This window comes from Mus caroli, unplaced genomic scaffold (genome assembly GCF_978045245.1).
Source record: "Mus caroli unplaced genomic scaffold, Mus_caroli_1 scaffold_15, whole genome shotgun sequence".
NCBI lineage: Eukaryota > Metazoa > Chordata > Mammalia > Rodentia > Muridae > Mus > Mus caroli.
In genome coordinates, this window is record NW_028227270.1 from 70055344 (window position 1) to 70068266 (window position 12923).

Here is a 12923-nt window from a genome sequence, read left to right on the forward strand (position 1 = left end):
TGTGTGTGTGTGTGTGTGTGTGTGTGTGTGTGTGTGTGTGTGTGTGTGTGTGCAGTGACCCTGGTGACAATGATTTCTGAACAGATTTGTCCCTTTAAGTGTGGTTTTGTTCTTCCTCCTCCTGTTCTTCATCTCCTTCTTATTATCCTCACTTCATACTCCTTTTTCTTGTTTTTCTTCTCCTCCTTCTTTGAGATTCTACTACAACCTTCTATGCAGGTAGGGGCTCCATCAGTTAGAGTGACACTAGCCAAAGATGGCAGTGAGATTTAGACGTGGTGACACACGAAGAATGCAAGTAAGGCAAAACAGGATTAAAATTTAAAAGAAAATTCAGGAAAAACTTTAGGGATACTGGTGAAAGAGTAGGGTATGTTTTAAACAACCTATCAGAAATGACTATTTCTGTGACATCATTTCTCCAGTGAGCACCTGGGTGCCCTCACCTTGAGCATCATGCATGGCATACAGTTCACTCACGTGGCAGGAGAAGTGTCGAGGGGAATCATGGGGCATCTGGTCACTCACATAAGTTGAGGAATTTCCAGGTGCACAGGCAAGTAACCCTGGTTGACATCATGATTCTCTGCATCCTGGCCGGGCTCCACTGACACACCCACTCCAGTGGAGTGTGCATGACAAGTCCAAAAGCTTGGCCTTAGTCCTGAGATACAAAGTTTCACAGAAACTGGTCTCGTGGAGAGTCCTTGTCATTCCATAACAGGGATGTGGTCCAGATATGTCCTAGCGATAGTCGGTGATAGGCCTACTGTGCTTTCTTTCAGTATTGTTTTATTATAGGTGCAAGGAATGATTTGACTTATTCAGACAAAATGCCTTCAGTGTTGAAAGAGATAGTGAAACAAATCAGGACTTGCAGTTTACTGGGTAAGAGTAGAAATCTCAGGGCAAGTTCTCCAATGTAAACAGAATAACAGCCCAGTCACTCTCATATGCAGGAATTTACAATGGTCTAGGAAGTAGGAGGGTTGTGGCTTAAGGAGGAACTAGACTATTGCATTATTCATGAAAAGTTTAGCAAGAGCAGAAGCCCCCTGTTGGTGGGTTATACAATAGACTAGAATTGTGACTAGGTTATGAAATCCTCACCAGGCTCCTAGAATAGCTGACTTTAGATAGGGCTGCTTTTTATCTCATTTGTAACCTATGCCTGGTTCCTGTCAGTCTTTATGTATGCATTACTCTGTTTTGTGTAAAGAATCATTATGCATCAGATGACCTCAATATATCACCTAACTTCCCTGTTTTCTTCTGTAATATAATTCTGATATTTGCTTTGAGATATTACGTTCAGTTCCAACACTCTCTGGTGTTCATGTCTGTTTGTCACTCACCAATTCCTTTCAAACCTGAGTACAAGCAACCGGATTCCTCCAGAGGGCTGAGGACCCGACTGAGCCAGCCTGTGGCACTCCATGACAGGTCAGGGCCCTTCTTTTCTCCAGGCCTTCTGTACAGTACCAAATGATGTTTCCTTATCTGTATTAAGCAATTTCATTTCAGGAATGTCTTGAGATGAATCTGAAGTTTGATGGTAGGGAGCTTGTAGGGAGCCAATCTACAATGGATACCCCATGGAAAGAGCAAGGTAGAAAAGATAATAATCAGAATCCTCATAGTGAGTGGAAAGAGGAATAATGGCTAACTTCCCACCTACCAAGGGGTTGGAGAAAGGAAAGTCTGCACTGACTGCTCAGCCTAAGGTTTACTCTAATCCCAAGTATAACTTTCTTCTCGATGAGTTTAAGTGCAAGCTGTCCCCTGAGGTCATCCCTTGTGTGGCATTGCCATATTTTGGCATCACCTTGGTAAGGATGGCTGGTCCATGTGGAAGATGAATACTGCTAAAGAACTTCCCAGATCTCCATGGGTTGCAACCTCATCACTGCCTTTTTCAAGCTCCCAGAGAAACTGAGGAGTTACATATACCACCAGGTGTAGTACACTGATAGAGAGCACTTGCATTGCTAGTTGACATGCCTTGCTTTACAACTTATACACTGTGTCAAATACATTCCTAAGTACTGGGCCATGAATGACTTCCCACCAATACTTTGCCAGCATTCTCTGCAATCAACAACAGCAGCTTCATTTCTGGGTTCGGGCCTCTCAAGGGTGAGAGATTGTCTTTCTGCTGAATATAGATTGACATGTGAATCATGGATCATTTACACAACAGACAATGGAGTCTGGCATCACAGAACAACAAGACTGCTTTAAGAGTCATTTTTCTGGAAACGGGTCTTTCAAAGTGTGGGCAAAGCCTTCAATCAAGGCAACATTATCATGTGAAAATCTCTTGCAATTCCAGTGACATTTACACTCAGTGTGGTGTTGTAAATAGGTTTGTCCCCTTAGACTCTTGTGGTTGAATGCTTGGCCGACAGGGAGTGACATTATTAGGAAGTGTGTCTTGTTGGAATAAGTGGTCTTGACAGAGGAATTGTATCACTTTATGGGTGGGCTTTGAGATCCTCCTTCTACCTGCATGAACTAATCTTTTCCTGGTTGGCTTCTGATCAAGGCATAAAACTCTTAGCTTTTTTTTTTTTTTTTTTTTTTTGCAGTACCATGCCTGTCTGAAAGATGACATGCTTCTGGCCTTGGTGATAATGGACTGAACCTCTGAACCTGTAAGTCAGTCCCCATTTATACAAGTTGCCTTGTTCGTGGTTTCTCTTTACATCAATGGAAGCTCTAAGAAACTCACCTTTCAGAGAAATGGGGGCTATTAAAAGGAATCATTGAGAACACACATAGACATTTTTGTGTCCAAGTGTGTACTTAATTTAAATGAAATTATAACACTTGGGTTGATAATGCTTCTCCCAAGGACTACAGTTAAAACAGTCCTGATGCCTGGGAAATCTCCCTTTCCCAGAGCTCAAGAGTCTCCACCAACAGGATGAACTGTCACTGTTGCTCTTTGCTCTCTCCCTGAAATTAAAACTCAGACACTGTACTTATTATACACACATACATGTGCAACAATAAAGAAACCATGAGTTGGGTGGGGGATGGGAAAAGCTAAGAGGCTGGGGCATGACTGAAATGGACACAGTTCCCCTGTACAGAGTTATCAAAAATATATTCAATCATTAAATTAAAAAAAAAACTCAAAAATGGAAGGTTTGGAAGAAACATAGAAAGACAGTGAGGGCCAGTTAGCAAGAGATTGAAACTATTTTCCAAAAGTACTGGAGAAGTCATGAAAAAATTGGGGACATTGCTACAGCTGAGAAAAAAAATTTGGATTAAAATTATCCATCACTAAAGCAGTGCAATGAATGATCAGAAAAGGCAGTGGAAAATAACATTGAATTTTGAGACACTTTGAGAACAATACCAAGTATGACAAGCCATGACTATTTTATGATACATCTTTGGAGTTCACTAGTTAATGGTATTAGCATACATGGCAGGGCAGGCATTAAGAGCCCCCTGTCTGAGGCAAAGGACAGTACACACTGTAGACATAGATACTGTTTAAATTTGTCGCACTATTTCTTTTATACTGTGCGTTTTTTGAAGACATAAATTCCTTCAGTCTTGTTGCCCTGCAGCCCCAGTAGGTGATCCCAAGTGAAAGGTGAAGGATCACTGACTGAATACATAACTGAAGGCTTTTATACTCAGGGATGACCCACAGCTGGGAGCAAACCGAAAATCTGCTCATCACAAATAGGTCTGTATTTCGGGACCTGAGAAAGGAAGTGCAATAGCGAGCAAGCTCTCCTGTGGCCAGAGGCAATGTGATGGGGAGGTGCACCCTAGCTGGCACAGTCCTGGAAAGGAAGCACAGAGCATGCAAAGCCTCTCTCCTTAACCCTGCTGTAATAATACTGTCTGCTTGTGGTAGGGACATGAACCTTCCCATGTGTGTACAGGAGTCACATGACCTCAGTATGACCAATCAGGAGAGTCCTGGTTCGCTAGCCAGTCTGATTGGCCAAGTTCTGGACATGTGACCAATTAGGTCTTGACCAGGAGTTACAGTTGGTGTGAGGTTGTTGAGACAGTTGGTAACTGACATGTTATAACTGAGGTTAAGTTTTCACTCCGGGGCTACAGAGGCAGAGTCAGTGTGCTCAGGCATGATTTCAGGAGAGCTGCTCCTGTCTACTCCCCCAGCACCCAGGTACAGCCTAGTTTTCCTAGTCTTGCTGATGATGTGACTCCCTAACCCTCCTTCTCAGCTTGTCAGAACCAGTTTGGTTGTGTTGTAGGCACTGACCCTTCCTTCGCACTGCCTGGCTATTGGAGGCCTTGGGGCTGCAGAATATAGATTCTGAACCTCCCAGGACTCTGTGCAGCACTCCCTGGACAGTTCATGGTGGCTGAGACAAGCAGGCACCTGCCCAGCACAAGCCCTGTGGATCATCGCAGGGAAGCAGAGCCTTGCCCTCTTTCATGTCCCCCTTTTATGTCCAGGATCCTCCAACACGGGCACATTATGCATAGAAATTAGAACATATTACAGTTGTCTTTAGAGACTTTGCTTGTCACATGAAGCATTATCCTTAGTTCCACCTATTTTCTGGAAAAAGACACTTTTCATTCTTTGTTTTTTGTTTGTTGTTTGTTTATTTTTGAGACAGGGTTTACTCTGTGTAGCCCTGGCTGTCCTGGAACTCACTCTGTTGACTGGCCTCGAACTCAGAAATATGCCTGCCTCAGCCTCCCAGGTGCAATCAGATTAAAGACATATGCCACCATGCTGGGCTGACACTTTTTATTCTTAAGGCTAGGTCCTTTTTCATCTCGTACACTCTTCACATGATTTTATTTATGGATTTGTGTATTTCAGAGTCACCTTATATTCGTTAGTGAACTGATGTTCATGAACATGATCTTATAAATGTGTTGTTTATTGTGAAGTATCACGAAATCTCGTTAAGGTTTGTCACATTTTTCACATGAAAATATTGGTAATAGTGATTTTTTATTCTGGTTTTGTTTGTGTGTATCTGCACACATGGGAAGGACAGAGGACCAATTGTGAGGCCAGTTCTCTCATTCCACCATGTGGGCTCCACGAACAAAACTTGGATCATCTGGTCTGGTCGTAAGCAGCTCTATCCACAGAATTAGCAAGCTTTTTATTTGTCTGGTTTTGGTTACAGGATAATGTTTGCTATCTGGAACACAGTGGAAAATGTCCTTTCCCTTTTATTTCATGGAATTATCTTAGGAACATTGGTGTTCTTTAAAAGTCTGGTAGAATTCTTTTATGAGTATGTCAAACCTTGGACTTTTGTTGATTTTTTTCCTGTTAATATTTTAATTTCATTGCTTGTTATTGATCTATTCAAGCATTTTATATGTATGTTGAAATTTGTCCATTTCTCCCGGTTTCACAATTGGTGTCAGTATAGGTTTCCTATATCTCTGTTTCAAAGATTTTTAGATATGTTCTAATGGTTCTTTTTTTTTTTCTTTTTAAGATCTATATATTTATTTGTTGTGAGTTAGTACACTGTTGCTGTCTTCAGACACACCAAAAGAGGGCATCAGATCCCATTACAAGTGGTTGTGAGCCACCATGTGGTTGCTGGGAATTAAACTCTGGACCTCTGAAAGATCAGTCAGTGCTCTTAAAGCCCAAGACATCTCTCCAGCCCTGTTCTAAAGGTTGTTAGTGCCGTGTTGTATCTGCTACTGTATCACAGTCATTTGTATCTAGTTTTACTCTGTATTATCTCATATCCTTAGATTTGGGAATGCTTGCTCAGTTTACTCTCTCCTTTCCAAGAACCAGGATTTTTTTGTCAATGTTCATTATTTTCTGTTTGGTTAGTCTCAGCTCTCACTTTCAGCCTGTTTTATCAGGTACTGGTTCGGGGTTGTGTTTGTTGTTCTTTTCATTTTTTTTTAATCTTAAAATTTTTTATTACCTCAATGCGTTATATACATCAAACATATTAATAATATTGAGTATTTTGAGAATCAAATACAAAAATTTTGTTCAACTTTTATATTCATAGCCTTTCATACACTAAAAGTATCATTAATGAACATTTAAAACTGCCCATATCTGAGGATCCTATATCTAATGTTGAATACTAAATTATTTCAAAACATACAAAATATTCTTTAAGAATTAAGCATAGTATATGAGCATAAAATATTAAAAAGAATCATTAAGAAATATATTCAAAAGCCTTCATGTGGTACCACCTGACATAGGTATTGAAAACCCACTATATGTCTGTGTACAGTATCTAACTATAAGTTTGCTTTAAAAAGATTATCACTGTTTCTAGGAGAGAAATTATTTCATCAGTAAATATAGTTTAAATACTTTTAAATGGAAAAAACTCTTTGATGTTAAACATTAAGAAAATGCCAATTTCAAGCACAGTGATCAAAAATTATCAATAATAAAACAATGATGTTTATAAAACATGATTTTAATATTTTCAACTGTTCATATTCCACAAGTAGAATAATTATTTTAAAATATATTTCATTATGTCTCCCTTTTCATTTCTGATTTTATTAATTAGGATTCTGTCTCTGTGCCCTCTGGTTAGTCTGACTAAGAGTTTATCTATGTTGTTGATTTTTTCAAAGAACCAGCTCCTGGTTTTGTTGATTCTTGTACAGTTCTTTTTTGTTTCTTTTTGGTTGATTTCAGCCCTGAGTTTGACTATTTTCTGCCATCTCCTCCTCTTGGGTGTATTTGCTTCTGTTTGTTCTAGAGCTTTTTGGTGTGCTGTCAAGCTACTAGTGTAAGCTCTCGCCAGTTTCTTCTGGGAGGCATTCAGAGCTATGGGTTTTCCTCTTAGCACTGCTGTCATTATGTCCCATAAGTTTGTGTATGAGGTGTCTTCATTTTCATTAAATTCTAAAAAGCCTTTAATTTTTCTTTATTTCTTCCTTGACCAAGTTATCATTGAGTTAAGTGTCGTTCAGTTTCCATGTGTATGTGTGTTTTCCATTGTTTTTGTTGGTATTTAAGACCAGCCTTAGTGTGATGATATGATAGGGTGCATGGGATTATTTCAATCTTCTTGTATATATTGAGGTCTGTTTTGTGATTGATTATATGGTCAATTTAGGCGAAGGTACCATGAGGGCTGAGAAGAAAGTATATTCTTTTGCTTTAGGATGAAATGTTCTATAAATATCTGTTAGATCCATTTGGTTCATAACTTGTTAGCTTCACTGTGTCTCTGTTTAGTTTGTTTCCATGATCTGTCCATTGCTGAGAGTGGGGTGTTGAAGTCTCCCACTATTATTGTATGTGGTACAATGTGTGCTTTAAGCGTTAGTAAAGTTTTTTTTATGATTGTGAGTGACCTTGATTTTGGAGCATAGATGTTCAGAATTGAGAGTTCATCTTGGTAGATTTTTACTTTGACCTCTATGAATTGTTTTTCCTTATCTTTTTTTGATAACTTTTGGTTGAAAGTTGATTTTATTTGATATTAGAATGGCTACTCCAGCTTGTTTCTTATAATTATTTGCTTGGAAAATTGTTTTCCAACATTTTACTCTAAGATATTGTCTATCTTTGTCACTGGGATTGATTTCCTGTATGCAGCAAAAAGCTGGGTTCTGTTTACATATCCAGTCTGTTATCCTATGTCTTTTTATTGGGGAATTGAGTCCATTGGCGTTAAGAGATATTAAGGAAATGTGACTGTTACTTCTTGTTATTTTTGTATTCAGAGGTAGAATTATGCTTCTGTGGCTATCTTCTTTTAAGTTTGTTGAAAGATTGCTTCCTTGCTTTTTTCTAGGGTGGAGTTTCCCTCCTTGTGTTGGTGTTTTCCATCTGTTATCCTTTGTAGGGCCGTATCTATGGAAAGATATAGTGTAAAATTTGGTTTTGTCAGGGAACATCTTGTTTTCTCCAGCTATGATAATTGACAGTTTTGCTGGATATAGTAGCCTGGGCTGAAATTTGTGATTTCTTAGGGTCTGTATGACATCTGCCCAGGATCCTCTAGCTTTCATAGTCTCTGGTGAGAAGTCTGGTGTAATTCTGATAGGTCTGCCTTTCTATGTTACTTGACCTTTTTCCCTTACTGCTTTTAACATTCTTTGTTTAGTGCATGTGGTGTTTTGATAATTTTGTGACAGGAGGAATTCCTTTTCTGGTCCAGTGTATTTGGAGTTCTATAGGCTTCTTGTATGTCCATGGGCATCTCTTTCTTTATGTTAGGGAAGTTGTTTTCTATAATTCTGTGGAAGTTATTACTTGCCCTTTAAGTTGGGAATCTTCGCTCTGCTCTATACCTATTATCCTTAGGTGTGGTCTTCTTATTGTGTCCTGGATTTCCTGGATGTTTTGGGTTAGGATCTTTCTGAATTTTGCATTTTCTTTGACTGTTGTGTCAATGTTTTCTATGGTATCCTCTGCACCTGAGATTCTCTCTTCTTGTATTCTACTGGTGATGTTTGCATCTATGACTCCTGATATCTCTCCTAGGTTTTCTAACCCCCAGGCTTGTCAACCTTTGTGATTTCTTTATTGTTTCTATTTCCATTTTTAGATCTTGCATGGTTTTGTTAATTTCCTTCACCTGTTTGATTGTGTTTTCCTGTACTTTAAGGGATTTTTGTGTTTCATCTTTAAGGGTTTCTACCTGTTTGCCTGTGTTCTGCTTTACTTCAAGGGAGTTATTTATGCCCTTCTTAAAGTTTTCTATCATTGTCATGAAAAGTGATTTTAGATTCAAATCTTGCTTTTCTGATGTGATGATGTATCCAGGACTTGCTCTAGTGGGAGAATTGGGTTCTGATGCTACCAAGTAACCTTGGTGTCTGTTGTTTATGTTCTTATGCTTGACTTCCCGCCATCCTGTTATCTCTAGTGCTACCTACCCTGGCTATGTCAGACTGGAGCCTGTCCTTCCTGGGATCCTGGTTGTCAGAACTACTCAGAGTTCTTCTCTCTCTGGGATCCTGCGATTGTGAAATCCTGTGATTCTGCGAGCCTGTGATAGTTAGATCCTGGGTGTGGCAGATCTACTAGGAATCAAACTGCCTCTGGGATCCTGGGATCCTGTTATCTTGCGATCCTGCAATCCTGCAATCCTGCTATCCAGTGATTCTTCGATCCTGCAGTCCAGTGAAACTGGGAACCTGCAATCCTGGGGTTGTTAGAGAGCCTGGGAGTGGAGCTTCCTCTGGGTGTTGTGGGACTGGCTGTGGAATTTATGCTCAAGGTCTCCTCAGGGCACAGGCCCAGACTAGAAGGAACCTGTGCCACTGGTCAGGTGGAGTTCCTGGGTGCCTGAATCCTGCTGGTCCCAGTAACTTCCAGTGTTGTGTTGTTAGTTTTCTATGACCCAGAAGTGCACTATGGGGCCATCTTACCTATCTCTTAGTTTTCTATGTGGGTATTGAGAACAGTATGGCTTCTTCCAAACCTGCTTCTCTTGTTTGTAATTCCATGGTTTTCATCTCATTGTTTGACAGCTGATATTAGGGTGGAAATTGTCAAGCGGCTTGCAGGGAAGTGAAGAGAGCAGGCAGTGAGGCATGTGGACCTGGAGGTCAGGCCCTCTGAAAGTGTGACCCTCTGGGTCACCTCAGAAGCCTCAGTAAGGGCAGCTTTAAATGGCTCTGCCACCTCCATAAAGAGGTGTGGTCTGATGTCAGGATCTTCTGAAAGGGGTGAGAAAAATGACACAGACAACAGGACTGAAATTGACAAATTAAGCTTCTGGACCATCCAAACATCATGAAGCTGCTCCACATCAGAAAACGCATCTTTATGGTGATAGAATGTACAGCAGAGGGAGATGTTTTGAGCCACAGAAGGTTGACAGTTTTCAGGAGGAACAGGCTTAGCACATCCACACGCAGGTAATGTGTTCATTTCACTATGCCATGAGAACAATTTCACACAGGGACATGAAATTGTATGTATTTGCCTGGCCATCAAAGGTCCTTCTGGGCAATAGTTCAAGGGTGGTAGTGGTATAGTGTGTGGTGTGGTGACACCAGATTCACAACATATTATGTGTAGCAGAGAGGGACTCTCTACTGGATCTGATCATAGCACTGTATTTCAGCTAGTGTGGGATGGGGTGAGCAATAAGACTTGATCTCCTACAGTCTTACATTAACACCCTATATACATTGTTACTTCAAGTACCTGAAGTACAATCACCATATAGATTTCTGGACATCAGTCCTGGCTAGACAGCAGCTGTTTTGCTGTCTCATATACAATGCCAGGTACCAGAACCTGTTAGGCATTCCCCTAACCACATTGCCACCAGAGATAAAGGGACAGGTATCAGGGCTTGCTTGTCATTCCACCCCCTGTCATTAACCAACATATACTGCTAGATTCACATCTTACAGGACACCTCCTCTCCTGGCATATATCCCAGGTGTAATACACTGTTAAATAGCACTTGTATTTGTAGACACCAGGAATTACTGTACAATCGCCCCAGTGCCTTGAATACATTCCTAAGTACTGGGCCATGCATGAGTTCCCACCAAACACCACAGTGACTGCTAGGTATTGAAGCATGCTGAACGGGTCACCAACATATGCAGCACATTATTTCTGTGTATCTGGTCCTGATCCCTGACAAACCCTCATATTGACTGATAGTCATCAGGCCATGATGGATACTCCCTGCCACTGTACCATCAACTCACTGCTATGTCCTGGGCCCTGCTTGACAGCCTCACATTAATGAAGCTCACGTGTCCTTCTCGGTGTCAGGACCCTCTTAGACATCAGCCCCAATCAGCACCTACTACAACATTAGTTATCAGGTCTTGATGGAGAATCCTGTACCCCTGTCACAGACTATAATCTATTATGTCCTAGACCCTGCTGGATAAACTTAGGACATCAGTCTTGATGGACATCCCCTCAAGAGTCTGTGTGTGTACAATGAGAGCATGCTGTCCCCTAGGCCAAGCTGTGTGGCAGTGTAAGTGGGATTTCTAGTAATACCAGATAGCTAGCTCTGTGTGTGGAGTGATATCCTCAGGGAAGAGGTATTTAGGAAGACCTAGACACCTCAATGCTATGTGGGAAAGTGGATTTAGGTGTCCATCCTTGACTGAATGGACATCCTTGCCTGAAAATAGCACTGTGTGTGTGGGCACCCAGCATGGAGTGATAAAAGCAGTGTATTTAGGGCTGTGGATAAGGGGAAAGGCGAGTGCAGCAGGATCTAGGACCTAGCAGTTGTCTGTGATAGTGGAGGAGATGTCATAGAAGGCTTCAAACCTCAGTGTGTGTCATGTGGATGGTGGAGAGTGTCCAGAAGGATCTCAGTATGGCACTATATGTGGGGCTTCAGCAGGGGACAAGCTGTAGGGCCTGATAGCTTGCTTGTGTTTTTCAGATAGCAGCAGGGAGTTGGTGTGGTCCAGTAGCATCTGTCATCTGGTATAGTAAGTGGTGTAGGCACTCTGGTGTGTTGTCCTTTGAGTCCTGACATCTTAAACATTACATGGGTTCTAAATGAGTGTGTCCCACCTTACTTTAAAATTATCATTGTATTTGGGGCTGCAGTATGGGAGAGTGGATATTATAAATATTATAAACTTATAGGTAGCAGGCCTTGCTGACACCTCCCTTACATATATACCACTTACACTAGAAGCTATCAACTCCGGGTGCATATACCTGTGTGCATACAACCTTCCATAACTTAGGACCTACTGGGCCCTACCCCACATAAACTGGTAGATTGCAGGTGCTGCTGGCCATCGCTTAGAGCCCTATATATACTGTCATAAAACAGATGCTGATGGAACCAAAGCCTCACTATTGGGTAATGGATTTTTATCCGACCCTGCTGAACACATTCCCTCAATGTCCCCATCACTCATAAAGATGCTGCTATGTTTCAGTATATTCTGGTAAATCCACTGTGCCTCACCACACATACAATACTAAGTCTTATACCCTGTGAGACCTCACATACATTGCTATGTATCAGACCCTGCTATTCCTAACCTCCTGTGTTCACTGCTAAGATTTAGTCTTGTTAGGAATTCAACTACCAAACTCAAGGCACTCTGAAGAATAAGGACCCCTTCCTCCTGCCACCACTGGGCTGTGTATAGTGTCAGGTCCTACTGGACCTACCCAATACACAAAGTGTGGAGGGACAGGACCTAGGGAGGCATGCTCCCCTTTTCCCAGTCATTTCCATCTGCACACATTGCACATTGTCATGCCATTTTCGACACTGCCCTGCTGTTTTCCCATAGAAACTCTTAGGTATCCAGCATTTCCCTAGCTGCCCAGCTTGTCCCATGTTCACTAGTATATCAGAGCCTATTGGATTCCCTTGATCCCTGTAGCTAATTCACATCCTCTGCCAGCTCTCAGAGCACACTGGGCATCCCGATGCACACTTCCACCCTCTGCTACATTACTGTTGTGTTTCAGGAGTTGTTATGCATCTTCTGACAAGCCTTCCCTCCTTTTTCTAGCAGTGTAGGGCAGCCAGCAGCAGCATGGTATAGCTAGCAGCGTGTGTGTGTGTCTGTATGTGTGTGTGTGTGTGTGTGTGTTGGCAGTTTTACCCTGCTGGTCTTCATATCTACTGGACCATGTTGGAAGAGGGTGTATTTCAGACATGACTTTTGGGCAGTGGCAAGGTGCAGCATGTTCACATACGTGCTTGTGCCTTCAATCCTGATGCTGTGATTTCTGTTCAGTAAGGAGAAGCAAACTTGCTGTCAGACACATTGAACACATGGAAGATAGTAGAACCTGTTGACACATTTTAGACAATGTCTTAGAGAGTTAAGGTTGCAAGGAATGAATGCAGAGTTGGGTATACTCCTGACCTTCCTATAAAGGTGAACAGTTCTGTGACCAGATGGAGGGACCCACAGTTGCTGGACTTGTCACAAACTGATCAGTCCTTCATAATTACTCATGCATGCTGAGATTCTAGAGG

The 12923-nt window shown here is 41.5% G+C and overlaps 1 long non-coding RNA gene across 1 annotated transcript in view; it reads left to right on the forward strand.

Annotated features, from left to right (window-relative positions):
- Nucleotides 1-12923, forward strand: part of LOC147000975 (uncharacterized) — a 240714-nt gene that overhangs the window by 195696 nt on the left and 32095 nt on the right. The window contains exon 10 of the long non-coding RNA XR_015045429.1: nt 2589-2654. This is a non-coding gene — a long non-coding RNA (uncharacterized LOC147000975). The remainder of the gene's footprint in view (nt 1-2588; nt 2655-12923) is intronic.